Below are 15,190 nucleotides of genomic sequence, written 5' to 3'. Positions count from 1 at the left end.
TGTCTGGGGGGCTTCGGGGGAGCGGGGGTGCAGCAGGCTTCACCCGCGCGTCTCTCACTGCTCTGGAGCCTAACTGAGCCTTTTTACATGAAGGCAACTATATTTCTACAGGCCCAGTCTGGTTTGCATCCACACAGCTCTGCACATAGACTGAAGAGCTTGCTCTCTCTCAACAGCACCATGTTATGGTGATTACATTAACTGGAATTGTATATGGTACAAACTGCTTTTTGAATCTGGAAATCTATTGGCGGGGAGGGGGCTTGGGACTGTAGTAAAGGTTTATCACGGTTTCCTCACATTGTCATCCCTAGTTGTCTCCCTTCTCCTTAGTAGTCAACCCTGTCAAATCAAAACTTCCTCTTTTCAGCTCAGAAACTCCCTGAACAAGAGCATAGTCTTGTTCTATCAGTTAACTCTAATGCAAATCCCATATATTTATTATGAGAATCAGTTGACCTCTGCAACTCAAATCACTCTTCACCTATGAATCCTCTAGTATCCTCTCCCATGTGACCACCCCAGGCAGATCCCCAGGCAGCTTGAGGATATAATCCCCTGGGTTCAAATCCCTTTCCTTTCTCAGCTGAAACCACTGAGTTTAATTAATTCCCTTACTCGACCCAATCCCCAAACTATTTACTTGTTGCTCAGTTGGGAGAAATGCGCAGAATTGACAGCAAAAGAGACCCTGTAGGGAGCCACATCTGGAACAGGTCTGGTTTTTACCAGTTCTGTCCCTCCTCCTTTTGCTGCCAGCAGCCCATGTGCTGTAGGGTCCAGGACCTGAAGTCCAAGCGTATGCAAAAAAATCTACAATTTGTCTCACTGTGGAAGATCTTGACTAGCCCCACAGAAAACTGAATCCCCTTTTCTGTAATTCCTCCATGTGCTTCCTGAAACATGGCCCCTAACTAACCAATGCTGGTCATTAATAATGAATTACCAGTGGGTGATTCAGTTTTAGCTGAAAGGAATACCAGGAATGACAGCAAGTTTAAAGATAGACTAATAGACCTGTCTGTACATTATTTGCATCTGAAAAGCACCTTGCACAGATCAGAGTCTCTTAGTTTGGAAAGAATATAGCAGGCTTGATTTTCTTCTCACTGAGATCCCTGTGACCAAAGAGCAGTCAAACTTCTGTAAAACTAGACTGAGACAAGAATCTAGTGATGATTCGTAACAGGTTTGAGGCTCCAGTTCCACTCAGTATTTTAAACATGATTGCAGAATGCAGTCCCTCCTACTCTGCCCACCTCAGTAAACCTGCACATGTGGAACAGTTTAATACCAGAGCCTCTCCACCTGTGAAGTGACTAATGTTGCCAGATGTGCACCTTTGTACAAAGACTTTCAGAAAAAATGAACAAATAAAATAGATATTCAGGGAAAGTGCCTCTTCTGTCCTGGTTAGTCAGCCAACAGACTGCAGGGACTCATGATTCTTCTACTTGTCTTGTACATTGACTGGATTATTGTGTAAATGACTCTAGCTCTCCTTGAATTGTCCAGACTTGAAGCATAAAAACCCAAAAGGACCCAGATAGTACAACATAAAGGCTTCTTTCCTTCCTCCACAGAGACCACCAAGCACTTCTTGAAAGAGGAGTTCTCCGTGTTCCTAAATATTTCCGTATATATAACTAGGCTATCATATGATAACATCCACATTAGGAAAGTACCTACCATTGCATCCCTTTTGAGGCATTTGAAATAAGAATATTTTAATCTAAATCCCATGGCATATTGTATATTTAATACTGTTATCCTCTCTTAAAATATATTCTATTTGTATAGGTATATAAATTATAGTAATCTTATAGATAGATATACCAATTAATACAAAGTCATTCATTATCATTACAATCATCATCATCACTATTATGTAACACTCTCACACAGTTGGGGCTGTGTATTGTAAAGTGTGTACTTTTGGTTGTGTATTGTGGTACCTTTTTTCGTGTGGTTATGTGTTTTTATGTGGACACGATGGCCCCTGTTGTTCTGGCCATGTGCTCAAACATGGCAAGCTGGGGCTTGTATCTGGACAAAATATGTAAAACCCTCTGGCCTCATTGGCCAGAGGAAACAGAAGATTCTCCAGGCAGATTGAGTAAGGGAGAGGCTGGAGCATGGCACTCCCTAATTGGACACGGCTTTGGTGATGTCACACCAGGTATATAAGAATAACTCAACTAAGGTTTCTCTCTCTTTCTTCTGGGGTTGCTGAGAGCTGTGCAGCTGAACTGAGAGGCAGAAAACCTGCTCCCTGTGGAGTCGGGGGGGAGGTCTCCCTCAGCCCCAAACAGCCCCTTGTAGGCTGGAACTCTGCCAGCCTGCAAGGGGGAACCCACCGTTTCCCATGTTTCCCCATGAAACCTGGATCCCTGCACATGATACTGGGACAATAGTTAACTTTGTTCAGCGGAATCTAGGACCAATATTGCCTCAGAGTCATTCAGCCTGGGACCAGGACTTGATCTTTAAATTCTGGGACTGTCTTGCCCGATTAGGGGACCCTAATCACCTTCTACCTGCCTTCCTTCTCCACAATGCCCCTAGCTACCACACTGAATCCTGCAAATTCTTTTTTTTCTTGCTGGCAGTGCTGGCATTCATCTGCTGAAGGTTTGATCAGGAATGGTATCTACCTTCCAGTATCCATGATGTGGTGATATAACTATTTCCCATATCCGATAGCACTAACCAGTGTTGGGCTGCAATATCAAATACTGGCAGCATTATTGTATTGTCCAGATGTAATGTGTTATAGGACTCTGGTAATGAGCTCTCCTTAGGCTTTAAGTTGATGGGTCTTTGCAAATATGTGGCTTTTCTGGCTTCTCATTGACTGCTATCTCACTTACCTAACTGGTGGGCTCTGGGACTTAAAAAGAAACGTTACCTTTCCTCTGGGACTTATTTTTTTGTGCCCCCCCTTTTTTTTTTCTCTTAATGCCATCTCTTAGAAGCAGGTGTTTAGACATGGTTGTTTAATCTATTTACAGGTGTAGCTTTGCAGTAAGGATGTCACAGTGCATCCTTCTCTTCTCTAGAGAGATTTTATGTTGTACTTTTGTGTCTATTGTATGAGTAATTTCCTCCAGGTATAGTGTGTGTAGGTTTGTGCATTCACTTGTTTTAGATGACAGTAATGTGTTGTTTGAGATTTTAGCCTGTATTGTTTTCCCTGGTATTTTGCTTATAATTTACTTTGTCCTAGTACGATTATTACTATCTAATCTGGCTTTGTTTGGTTGCAATTTTTTTCTTCTCTCTTATCATACCTTTGTAGCTTAGTATATTCACTGATACCCGAATCTCTTTGGCATTCACTTTCCTGTCAGTTTGCATGCTGCTACCTTGTCTTTGCACTTGATGCTTGTCTGAGCTTCACAAACCATTTATTTCTTGTTGATTTGTACTGCATTGATATTGCAGATATGCAAAAACTCATCCCTTGAGTTATTGCTTGTTTCTTCATTTGGTGCACTTTTTTCTCTGTTGTCCTCTGCAAACTTTGGCAATGATTTCTCTCATCAAAAATTATTTTGACTCCATATGCAAGCAATTTCCTTTATGGTTTATTTCACAGTACCCAGAGGTTTCCTTAGCATTTGTTAGTTCTTCTGTTTAGTATTTGTGTATTTGATTCTACAATTTTTTGTGTGTTTTCCTTCATATTTTTATGCTTTCCCTGTGCCCACTTGGTGAATTTTCTCTGTTCTCTGTTCATTTAAGATTAGCATTTGGATGTAAACTTGTTCATTATTTTTTATAGGTCTATAGCTCATGGTAAAGTTAGTGTGGGTTCTAAGTGTGCTTATTGCATCTTTTGTTCTTAAACTCATTTGTGTTGGATTAGTAATATCATCTAAGATTAGATGATTGTGTGAATCAGCCTTTTTGTACAATATATCTATTTCGTTTTAACAAATGCTTGATTGTCCACATTGAAAGTTACCTTTCATAGATGACAATTTTGTGGGTTGAAAATATATCCCAAGGGCTTCTGGGATTTTTATGGGTCCTCTGGTTTTCTGCTGCCACATCCAAATGCTACTGGAGCACGTGGCAGCCTTTGCCTCTTTCAGATAATAGCATGGCTGCTCTTATTTTATTTTCCTTTTTATTCAGCCTGGTAGCAATTTTGTAATTTTTCTGTTTCCTAAAAAATGTCCATTTAGTAAATACATGTCCTTTTATGTCCATCTGCCCAAGGACAGGAATGAGGTTTATTGATGTGATTATCATTTTCTCTTTGTTTTTTGCTTGTTTTCCTGTGTGCCATGTTTTAAATTCCCTTTTTTCAAGGTTCAGTCTTAATATAGACTGCTCCCAGGAGTGGAAAGTCACACAAGGGGTACATCTACACATGCAATTAATGTGAAGCAATAAATTCCAGTGCATATTGTGCCAGAGTTTATTGCTCCCAGGCGCGCCATTTGAATGTGTGCCTGGGACCACAGCATGTTGAGCTAGGGTGGAGCAGTCCTGGCTAGGAGAGGACACTGGGGGTCAGCCTGCTAACCTGGGGCTGCTCCTGTCCAGCTCAATATGCTGCACAGAGGCTGGCTGGAGCACGAGGGTGCTTCAATGTGGGACTAGCTGGCAGGCAGTACCTGCACTGGAGCATCCTCATGTCCCAGTCAGCTGGGTCAGTGTCTACATGTATGTTGCTGCACACTAAAAAAACTCCACAGCAGGGTAGTATTTGTATTTACAAGTACTACCCTGCTGCAGAGTATGTTAGCTTACTGAAACCTAATGGGGTTGCATGTGTAGATACTGTGATATTTACTGTGCAGCTAATTAGGTAGCTCTGCAGTAAATGTCTTGTGTAGACATGCCCAAGGTAGGGTAAACTAAACCAGACATTTATCAGTAGGCTTTTCCAATACAGGTCCCATGCTTAGGAACTCAGCCAGTTGCATGTGTGTGCACATGCAATCCCACCCCCCTGAAGTAGTAACTCTGAGTATATCATAGGGGCCAACTTTTTGGCAAGCATGCCACAAATTAGCCTTATACCCCCCCTAAGTACCGCCCTGATCCTCTTCCTCAGTGCAGTCTGCTGCTCTGATTTCTGCTTACTGCCCTGTGCTCCCTGCCTGGTCTCTTGCTCTGGTTTTTGCTGCCAGCCCTATCTGCTGCTGTGCTGCCTGTCCTCTCACTGATCTGTGCTATGTCCTGGGAAGGCTGCCTCCTAGTATGTCCAACTCACGTGTTCCTCCTCACATACACCATACCTGGAAATGTGGAGGTGAAACTGCTCTGGGCAATGGCTCTAGAGGCTGCTTTCAGGCATGCCATAGATGTGGTCTCAGGAGCAGCCATGGAATGTCACATCTGGAGCAATTTTACCACTGTTTCCAGGTTTGGTACATGTGTGTGGAGGCAGGTAGACCTGGCATACTTGCTGCAGTTCTTCTAGGACAAGCTTGGGAAGTAGCATAGAGATACCCTAAAAGTCCCACCCTGTGCCTCTCTTAAAGGAGCAGTGAACCAGTCCCATAACTGTTCACAAATACAAGCACAAAAGGATATTTACAGATCCATGTCGTGTATAATAACAGCATTAGGATCCATAGTTTTGGATTTGAATCTTCTTCCATATTTGGAGTGACTGCTGTTGCTCCCTGTACTTATAAGGCAGTGTTATACCCAAACTTTTGATACTGGGACACTCTTTTCTAGATTAAAATTGGCAGCACACTTGACTGTTACACCTAAAAGTCATATACTGATATGTGTGTGTGTGTGTGTGTGTGTGTGTGTGTATTCAAGACATATAACATATTCAGTCTCTTGAAAGAGGAAATCATATGAATGCTGAGATGTGCTAGGGAAGAAAGGCAGTAAGAGAGAAGAGGCAGATTAAGAGACCCAGGGAAATGGCTGGAGGATGGCACAATGCCAGAGCCACAGCCACAGCCACTGCCTCTGCTTGCACCTGCTAGGTTTCTGTCCAAGCAGGGCTGCTCACCATTGAGGCTTCCACCCAGATCCAGTTTTGGTGCTATGGGGACTATGGCTTGCCAGGTTCCTTTCCATGACAGTCAGGTCGGGGAGTGTCTGTAATGTGAGTGGTGCCTCCTGGTGTTCTCTCTCAGGGAACAGGCAAGAGAGCTACAGGAGGAAGTGGTGAGGCTCCAAAGCATCCTCCACCATGAGGATTCATTGATTTGATGCTGGAGGAGATTGCCAGGACCGTGGAGGAAGACCTGCCAGAGGCAGCGCTAGAGAAGGGAGAGGACATGGACTCCCAGGAACGTGGAAGCTGGCTTGTAACCTCTAGCAGCCAGAAGAAATCTTCATCTCCACCTGCAACAGTTCATCTGGAGAAGAGATATGGAGCCCTATCAACAGAGGGTAAGGAGCACATTGCATTAGTGGAGAATGCCTTGCCAGGCACCACCAAGGTGGGAAGAATCGAGACTACTGCCACCAAGAAGCAAGGTGGGGGAGGGGTGTTGGAAACTCCCTTCTGCAGGGCACAGAGCTATTCATCTGCTGATCTGACTTGTTGTCTTGGGAAGTCTGCTGGTTTCCCAAAGCGCGGCTCCAAGATGTCATGGAGGGATTACTGAGACTCATCCAGCCCTCTGACTACTACCCCATGCTGCTCATCCATGTGGGCACCAATGATACTGCCAGGGGAAACCCTAAGCAGATTAAAAGTGACTACAGGGCTCTGGGTACAATGGTGAAGAGAATGGGGGCTCAGGTGGTAATCTCCTCGATCCTTCCGGTTAAGGCAGGAGTGGGCAATTATTTTGGCTGCTTACTGAGTTTTGGCAAGCCATCAAGGGCCACATGACAGGCAGTCAGGGGCAGATAAATATTAATTTTCTAAATTTTTAGGGGCCCCACAGGCCTGATAGAATGGCCTGGTGGGCCACATTATGCTGTCTCCTGGGTTAAGCGAAAGGGCCTGGCAGGAGCAGGTGCATCCTGCAGATCAATGCATGACTACACAGGTGGTGTTGCCAGTAGGGATTTGGCTTCTTTGACCATGGTATGATGTTCGAAGAAGAAGGATTGCTGAGACGAGAAGGGATGCACCTGATAAAAAGAGGGAAGAGCATCTTCACAGACAGGCTCGCTAAACTAGTGAAGAGGGCTTTAGATTAGGTTTGGTAGGGCATGGAGACAGGTCCTGAAATAAGTGGGGAAGTAGGTGACCTGGAGTAAGAGCAAACAGGAGAAGGCAACAGGGGAGGTGTTCTCATTTTTCCTGATAAATCAGGGCAATTGACCAGTTACCTCAGGTGCCTGAACACAAATGCATGGACTTGGGAAACAAGGAGGAAGAACTAGAAGTCCTCCCACTGTCATGAAACTATGACATGATTGGAATAGAATAACAGAGGTGTGGTGGGAGCTTGCATGACTGAAGCACTATTATGGATGGGTATAAATTGTTAAGGAAGAGCCATATAAAAGAGCCATATGATTGCTCAGAACAGGTTAGGGACTATTTAGAAAAGCTGGACATATACAAGTCCATGTGGCCAGATGACCTGAGTTTGATGAAAGAGTTGGATGATGTGATTGCAGAGTTGCTGCCCATCATGTTTGAAAACTCATGGCAATCAGGAGAGGTCCTGGATGCTTGGAAAAGGGCAAATATTTAAGAAAGGGAAAAAGGAGGATCCAAGGAATTACAGGCCTGTCAGCCTCACCTTAGTCCCTGTAAAAATCATGGAGTAGGTCCTCAAGGAATCCATTTTTAAGGATTTGGTGGAGAAGAAGGTGATTAGCAACAGTCAGCAGCAAGGACAAGTCATGCCTGAACAACCTGATTGTCTTTTATGATGAGATGACTATCTCTGTGGATGCAGGGAGACCAGTGGAGGTTGTATACCTTGATTTTAGCAAGCCTTTTGGTATGGTCTCTCACAACATTCTCCCAGGCAAGCTAAGGAGGTACAGGTTGGACGAATGGACTGTAAAGTGGTTAGAAAAGTGGCTGGAGCATTTGGCACAGAGGGTAGTAATCAGTGGCTCAAGGTCTAGTTGGCAGCTGGTATCAAGTGAAGTACCCCAGAGGTTGGTCCTGGGCCTGATTTTGCTCAATATCTTCATCAACGACCTGAAAGATGGAATGGAGTACACCCTCAGCAAATTTTCAGATTATACCAGGTTGGGGGGAGTAGTAGATATGCTGGAGGGTAAGGCTAGGATTCAGAGAGACCTGGACAAACTGGAAGTCCCATGAGGTTCAGTAAGGACAAGTGCAAAGTCCTGCACTTTGCATGGAAGAATCCCATGCACTGGTATAGGCTAGGACTTACTGGCTGGACAGCAGCCCTGCAGAAAAGGACTTGTGGGTTACAGTGGAAAATAAACTGAATATGAGCCAACAGTGTGCTCTTGATGCTCAGAATGCTAATGGCTTACAGGGCTGCATTTGTAGGAGTGTTGCCAGAAAATCAAGGGAAGCGATTATTCTCTTCCATTTGGCACTGGTGAGGCCACATCTGGAGTACTGTGTTCAGTTTTGGGCCCCCCACTACAGAAAGGATGTGGACAAATTGGAGACAGTCCTGTGGAGGGCAACAAAAGTGGTGAAGGGGTGGCGGGGTTGGCTTATGAGGAGAAGCTGAGGAAACTGGGCTTATTTAATTTAGAGAAGAGAAGGCTGAGAGGGGACTTAATAGCAGCCTTCAATACCTGAAGGGGGGTTTGAAAGAGGATGGAGCTCGACTGTTTTCAGTGGTGGCAGATGACAGAATGGTCTCATATTGAAGGAAAGGAAGTTTAGGTTAGATATTAGGAGGAATTTTCTTATTAGGAGGGTAGTAAAACATTGGAACAGGCTACTCAGAGACCTGTTTCAGGTTGTTGATGGGTAGGTCTGTTTTATGCTGACCTTGTGAAGGAACACCTTGAAAGGCTGGATACCTTCAAGTCAGCCTGCCCTGACAGCTTACACCTCAGGGTACTCAAGGATCTGGCGAGCATCATAGTTCAGCCCCTGGCACAGATCTTTGAGAACTCTTGGTGCTCTGGTGAAGTGCCCAAAGATTGGAAGAAGGCCACTGTGGTGCCTATCTTCAAGAAGGGGAGGAAAGTGAATCCAGCAAACTACAGTCCCATCAGCCTAACTTCTATCCTGGGGAAGGTCCTAGAAAAGATTATCAAAGAGACTGGCCGATGGCAAAATCCTGAGGGATAGCCAGCATGGGTTTGTTGCAGGTAGGTCTTGCTATTTCCTTTTACAACCAGGTGACCTACAACCTGTACAAGGGGGAAGAGATTGATGTCATATATCTTGACTTTAAAAAAGCCTTCGATCTGGTATCCCATGATCACCTCTTGGCAAAACTGACCAACTGTGGCCTCGGCTTTTCCATGATCCGCTGGCTGGGGAATTGGCTATGTGGTCCGACCCAGAGAGTGGTGGTTGATGGAAGTCAATCATCATGGTGCTCTGTGACTAGTGGGGTCCCTCAAGGCTCTGTCCCTGGACCTATATTGTTCAACATCTTCATTAATGATGTGGACATTGGTATCAGAAGTGGACTGGCCAAGTTCGCCAACGACACCAAACTTTGAGGTAAAGCGTCCACGCCCGAGGACATAAGGGCAATTCAGGTCCAGAACGGTAATCTTGACAGGCTCAAGAAATGGGAAGACGAGAATCTGATGGCGTTTAACACCAAAAAATGCAAGGTTCTCCACCTTGGGAGGAAAAACCTGCAGCATGCTTATAGGGTTGGTAGTGCTACACTGGCTAGCACTTGGGACGAGAGGGACCTGGGGGTCATGATTGACCACAAGATGAACACGAGCCTTAAATGTGATGCTGCGGTTAGTAAATCAAGTAAAACTCTGGCTTGCATCCATAGATACTTCTTGAGCAAATCCCAAGACGTCATTCTCCCGTTGTACTCAGTTCTGGTGAGGCCGCAGCTGGAGTACTGCGTCCAGTTTTGGGCTCCACAATTCAAAAAGGATGTGGAGAAGCTTGAGAGAGTCCAGAGGAGAGCCACACGCATGATCAGAGGTCAGGAAAACAGATCTTACGATGACAGGCTGAGAGCCATGGGACTCTTTAGCCTGGAAAAGCGCAGGCTCAGGGGTGATCTGGTGGCCACCTATAAGTTTATCAGGGGTGCTCATCAGGATCTGGGGGAACATCTGTTCACCAGAGCATCCCAAGGGATGACAAGATTGAACAGTCAAAAACTCCTCTGAGACCATTTCAGGCTGGACATAAGGAAGAACTTCTTTACTGTCTGAGCCTCCAAAGTTTGGAAAAAACTGCTGCTGGAGGCAGTTCAAGCACTACCTTGAACACCTTCAAGAGATATTTGGATGTCTATCTTGCTGGGATCCTATGACCCCAGCTGACTTCCTGCCCTTTGGGCAGGGGGCTGGACTTGATGATCTTCTGAAGTCTCTTCCAGCCCTAATGTCTATGCAATCTATGGTGGAATCTCCATCCTTGGAGGTTTTTAAGACCCAGCTAGACAAAGCTTTCACTGGGATGATCTAGTTGGGAACAGTTCTGTCTTGAGCAGGGAGTTGAACTAGATGACCTACTGAGGTCCCTACCAACCCTAATTTTCTATGATTCTATGTACTGTTAAAGTATAGGATTACTCTCTATACCAGTGCTTCTCTGTACTGGTACATTTCTGTTTAAGCAAAGGATTACTCTCTATACCAGTGCTTCTCAACCTTTTTAGCCTCAAGGCACCCTCCATAACTTTTGTGAATTCATGGGACCCCATTTGAAAATCACTGAGATATAAATTCAAAAATGATCTGGAGAGAGGGGGCTTTAACTTAGAAACCTGAGCATCACTCATCTAGCTAGTGCTGCTTAAGGCAGGACCTCACCTGCTGTGCCCTGCTCTTTCTATTGTCTTCCCCATCCCAACAACTAGCCTGTAGCTCAGGGGGCAAGCGCAGTCCTCACTACTGAGGCTGCTCCTTCAGGCCTCACATGCTGGCAACCACCCCTGCAGCCCCTGCTGCCAGTCCTGGGGGTGTGGCAACAGTGAAGGGGACAAACCGGGCTGCAGACCGTGGCTCCATCTGCGTGTCCACCTGCCTTCTTGCTGACAGCAGAGCACCCTGATAGGAGTGTGGGGGTAGAGGGGTGGGGACAGCACTGGGGTTGCCTAAGTGCAGGGAAGGGCAGGGGGAGGCAGCAAACCTGGTAGGAGTCCCCAGAGCAGCAGGCACCAGTGCCATTGGAATAGCTGGGGCAGGTGCAGGGTGCTGGATGGAGCAAGTGACTATTTACCTCCTCAGTGTCACATGGCACACTTGCATCACTCTTGCAGCAACCCTTTTGGAAATCACTGTCATATTATGTCAGCTGGATATTCACAGAATCATAGAAAAGTAGGGCTGAAGGGACCTCACAAGGTCATCTAGTCTAGCCCCCTGCTCAAGGCAGGATCATTGCAGACAAGCATTTATTTAAGCTAGGGGGGTGGCTCCAGAGGGGGTGACTGGTGCACTTGCACTCCTCTTCGATTCCTAGTCCACCCAAAGTTTAAAGCCAACAGTCTGCAATGGAGCAGCATTTGAAGTCAGCCAGTGCTGAGGGAGTCACTCGACTTCATGGCTCATTGTGAGCTATCTGATCCCTTCTAAACTCTTCATTCAACAGGTGTTAAGGACTCTTTCTTCTTTTTAATGGTGTTGATGTTTCGCCAATCGCACTATCCTTTGTTCTGCAATTCTACCCTCTGCTAGCTCCTATTTCACAGCCCTGCAGATTACTTTTATCTCATTCTAATGAAGTTATATTTATTTTTTGCTTCAAAAACAGCCTTAGGCCCCTAGCATTTTGGTAACATTTCTAGTTTATTTTTAACTTGAGAATAATATGTGGGTTTTTTTAATATATGAAGAGCCACTGCACTATCTTCAACCCCTTTTCAAAATTCTAGATCTGCCTGTGATCTAAACTACTTCTAAAACTACACAAACAAGTATGATAAGACACAATGCCCCAAAACACCAGTAACACTGTAACCTGCCACAGACAAAGCTGGGGGATGAGGTCAATGTCAGCGTCCTTTCACTGCAAGGACACAAAACCGTTTTTCCCATCGTGCTAATGCTGTTTGTTAAAGCGTATTCAAAAGATCCCATTGTGATCTTGTGCCTGCATTGGTTAGAACTAGTAGTTGCTCCTAGCTGTACCTGTCTTCTCTCCCTGGTGTATTAGTGGTTCTGAAAACTTGTTGGGATTACTATTAGTGTTTCCGTCATTTGCCATTTCACATTGCAGGTCATCTTTTCATTTATCAAGTGTGGTTACACTAATAGGAATAGTCCTCAGGAACTCCCTTCCCACTGATCTGCCAATATGCTGACTGAATGTCTATGCCACTAAACACATTTACTGCAGACAACTTGTAAGAGATGTTACCTGATGGTGGAGAAGGTCTGTACTGCCTCTGCATTTACTGCTTTGTTTAGGCCCCAAGAGTCTGTGCATAACTCAGTCACACCTTTAAGGTTTTTCTTTTCTATAGCACCCATTGAAATGCGCTGATGCTTTCTCTATGTTTTCCTGTTATACCAAACTGTGTTGTATTCTGGAGCTCTTCATCATCCAGGCCCTTATTATTAAAGGTAGTCATCATAGTGTGTGTGCTACTGGCACTGTTCTTGTAGATAACTTGATTTTGAAATATTCTGGTAGAAATCCTGTGCCTTCAAACACATTAGGAAATTGTTTCTTAGTCTCTTCTGCTTGGAGAAAGACCCTTTTATGAATTCTGTTGTCATTAGGCGTTTTACCAAGTTATAAGATTTTAAGGCTTTCGGTCCCGGCATTAGCTTTGGTGGGATGTCTGCTACATAGAACCCTAGATTTTGACAGTTTTCTTTATCCCTGCATTTAACAGTCCTCTCCTTAATGTGGGTGTGGACTAGACAGCTTCCATAACATTATCTGATACAATGTTAGTGTTGTGGCATGGGTTACACTGTTGCTGTCTATCTCATTGATGCAGTTTATTTGTGCCCTTCAGCAAGTTCTCCTTTTCCTGGGTTTTTCTTTCATACTTTCTAAGATGGTGTAAGTGGGTTGTCATGCCTGGGGCCGCCTTTAGGCAGGCTTTTGCTCCCTGAGCAGTTCCTTAGCTGGTCCTAGCATGAAACTGAGTCTTTCCTGGTCTGGTTTTTGTTCCCTGAGCAATCCCTTGGTCATCCCCAGCAATAAGCAGTCTTTAAACAAATGAAACAAATAATGAAACCCTGTTGTTCTGTCCTGGACACTAGGGGTGCTTGTACACATGACGGTCGTCACATCCAGATGTAGTTTACTTTGCGAACTTGCACTTTGTAATGATGCAGCTATCAGCTCACCCCGTGGCCATGGGAGAGATGGGCAGGTTCTGCAGAAAAAAAGGATTGGGTCCCTCACTCCTGCCTTCAGCAGATGCCTGCTGAAGGCAGAAGTGGCAAAGAGCCTGATGCTTTTTTTTTTTCCAGCGGAGTATGCCCACCTCTCTTGCAGCCGGAGCGTGAGCTGTCAATGGGCTGAGTGGTCCCTGAGCTGCGGGGGAACCTGGTCCTTCCCTCCGCTGTGGCAGTGCCTCCCGGGGCTGTCCAGGTGGGCTGCTAGCAGGCCAGATGCTGCCCCAGCTTGGAGGCAGCACTTGGCCTGATCCAGCTGTTCCCCAAGCTCTGCTGCTGGAAGTCGGCTGGGCTCTGCTCCCTGGGTGGGATCAGGACACAGTTGGGTCAGGCTGGGTGCTGCCTTCAAGTTGGGGTAGCACCCAGCTTGCTAGCAACCCACCCAGGTGACCCCAGGGGGTGCCATCACCATGGAAGGAAGGTCTGGGGATCCTACAGCTCAGGGGCTGCCGGGCCCACTGGCAGGTTACCTCCCAGCTGTGGGCAGGCTCTGACAAAAAAAAAAAAAAAGGATCAGGTCCCTCGTCATAACATAACAGAAAAATTGAAATGGTGGATTTCAGTTAAAAGCTCTCTGTTTCAATTTAGGGGCACAGACTAAAACCCTGAGGGCTAAACCCCATCACATGTACAAGTGTCCGAGGATGAGACCTCTGTGGCTCTGGCCTTCCCGTACCTGTCTTGTCCTCTACATAGTTCAGCAGTTCAGCTCACCATTGCTGCTCCCATTTTTGCACTTTCTTTGGCTCTGCCTTCTGGGGTTTTTTATTCTGTCATTAGTAGCCTTTTCACAGGTGTTGCTACTGTCAGGCTGGTTGACTCCTCAGGGAACAAGCCACTGTTGCTCCTTGAAGGGTTCACCAATTACATGTACTATATGCTCTGTATGTTTCTCATGTACAATAGCATGTTGTGAGTATCTTCCTTAGTGCTGGGGATTCTTCTTGCTTTACATGGCATAATCCATATTTATTTCAAATCCACTGTGTGTGCCTCTTTACTATTCACTTCTTTTTTAAAGTTGCATGAAGCTGGTGCTCTTCTTTTGCAACCTTACTTATTTGGTGCAGATGTTTGACTGCTAATCATACCTCCCTGTTCCACTATGTCCATCTTGTGATTGGTACTAGTGGATGCTTTCATCTGATGCTTGGATGTCTCATGTGGCTGCTCTAATGGCTTTTTCTAATGTTAAATTGTCCTCCTTTAGTAATTTTTCTTGTATTTTTTTAGTTTGATTCCATTAAGAGCCTTTCTTTCAGCAGTCTTTTATTATTGACTGCAGCTGGTTCATGCACTCAGGTATCTCAGTATGGCTCTGATTTCTCTCTGAAAAAAAATTCTTTGTATGGAGGTTTTTCTCTTTGGGAAACAATAGTTCTCACATAGCTCAAATAACCTGGCAGGATTTTCCCTGTCTTTAATCAGCTTGCCATGGAAGACTCTTGCTTTGTGGGTATCCTTGTTGTTTTCCAGGGGTAAATCTAGAGGTGGCTTAATTGTGCTGCCTGTGAGCTCTTGGTGCAGGGTCTGACCAGAACCCCTGTTTTTGCTGAGCTCTGGAGTCCAGGAGGTGAGTGCTGTCATTGCCACTTGTCCCCTCCTTTCCTCTCCTGTTGAATTCAATGGGGAGAAGAAGAGAGGGGAAGGATGTACAGCAGCAGTGTTCATCCCCTGGGCTCCAAAGCCACATGAAAGCTGGGTCTCCAGCCAGACTCTGCCCTGATCAGCTGGTGAGCTCAGAGCGTATTGCTCATGAAGACCTCCAGTAGGAGTTTGCATTGACTGAGCA

Source organism: Crocodylus porosus, unplaced genomic scaffold (assembly GCF_001723895.1).
Source record: "Crocodylus porosus isolate Cpor-Errol unplaced genomic scaffold, CroPor_comp1, whole genome shotgun sequence".
NCBI classification, from domain to species: Eukaryota; Metazoa; Chordata; order Crocodylia; family Crocodylidae; genus Crocodylus; species Crocodylus porosus.
This window is presented reverse-complemented; position numbering follows the sequence as displayed.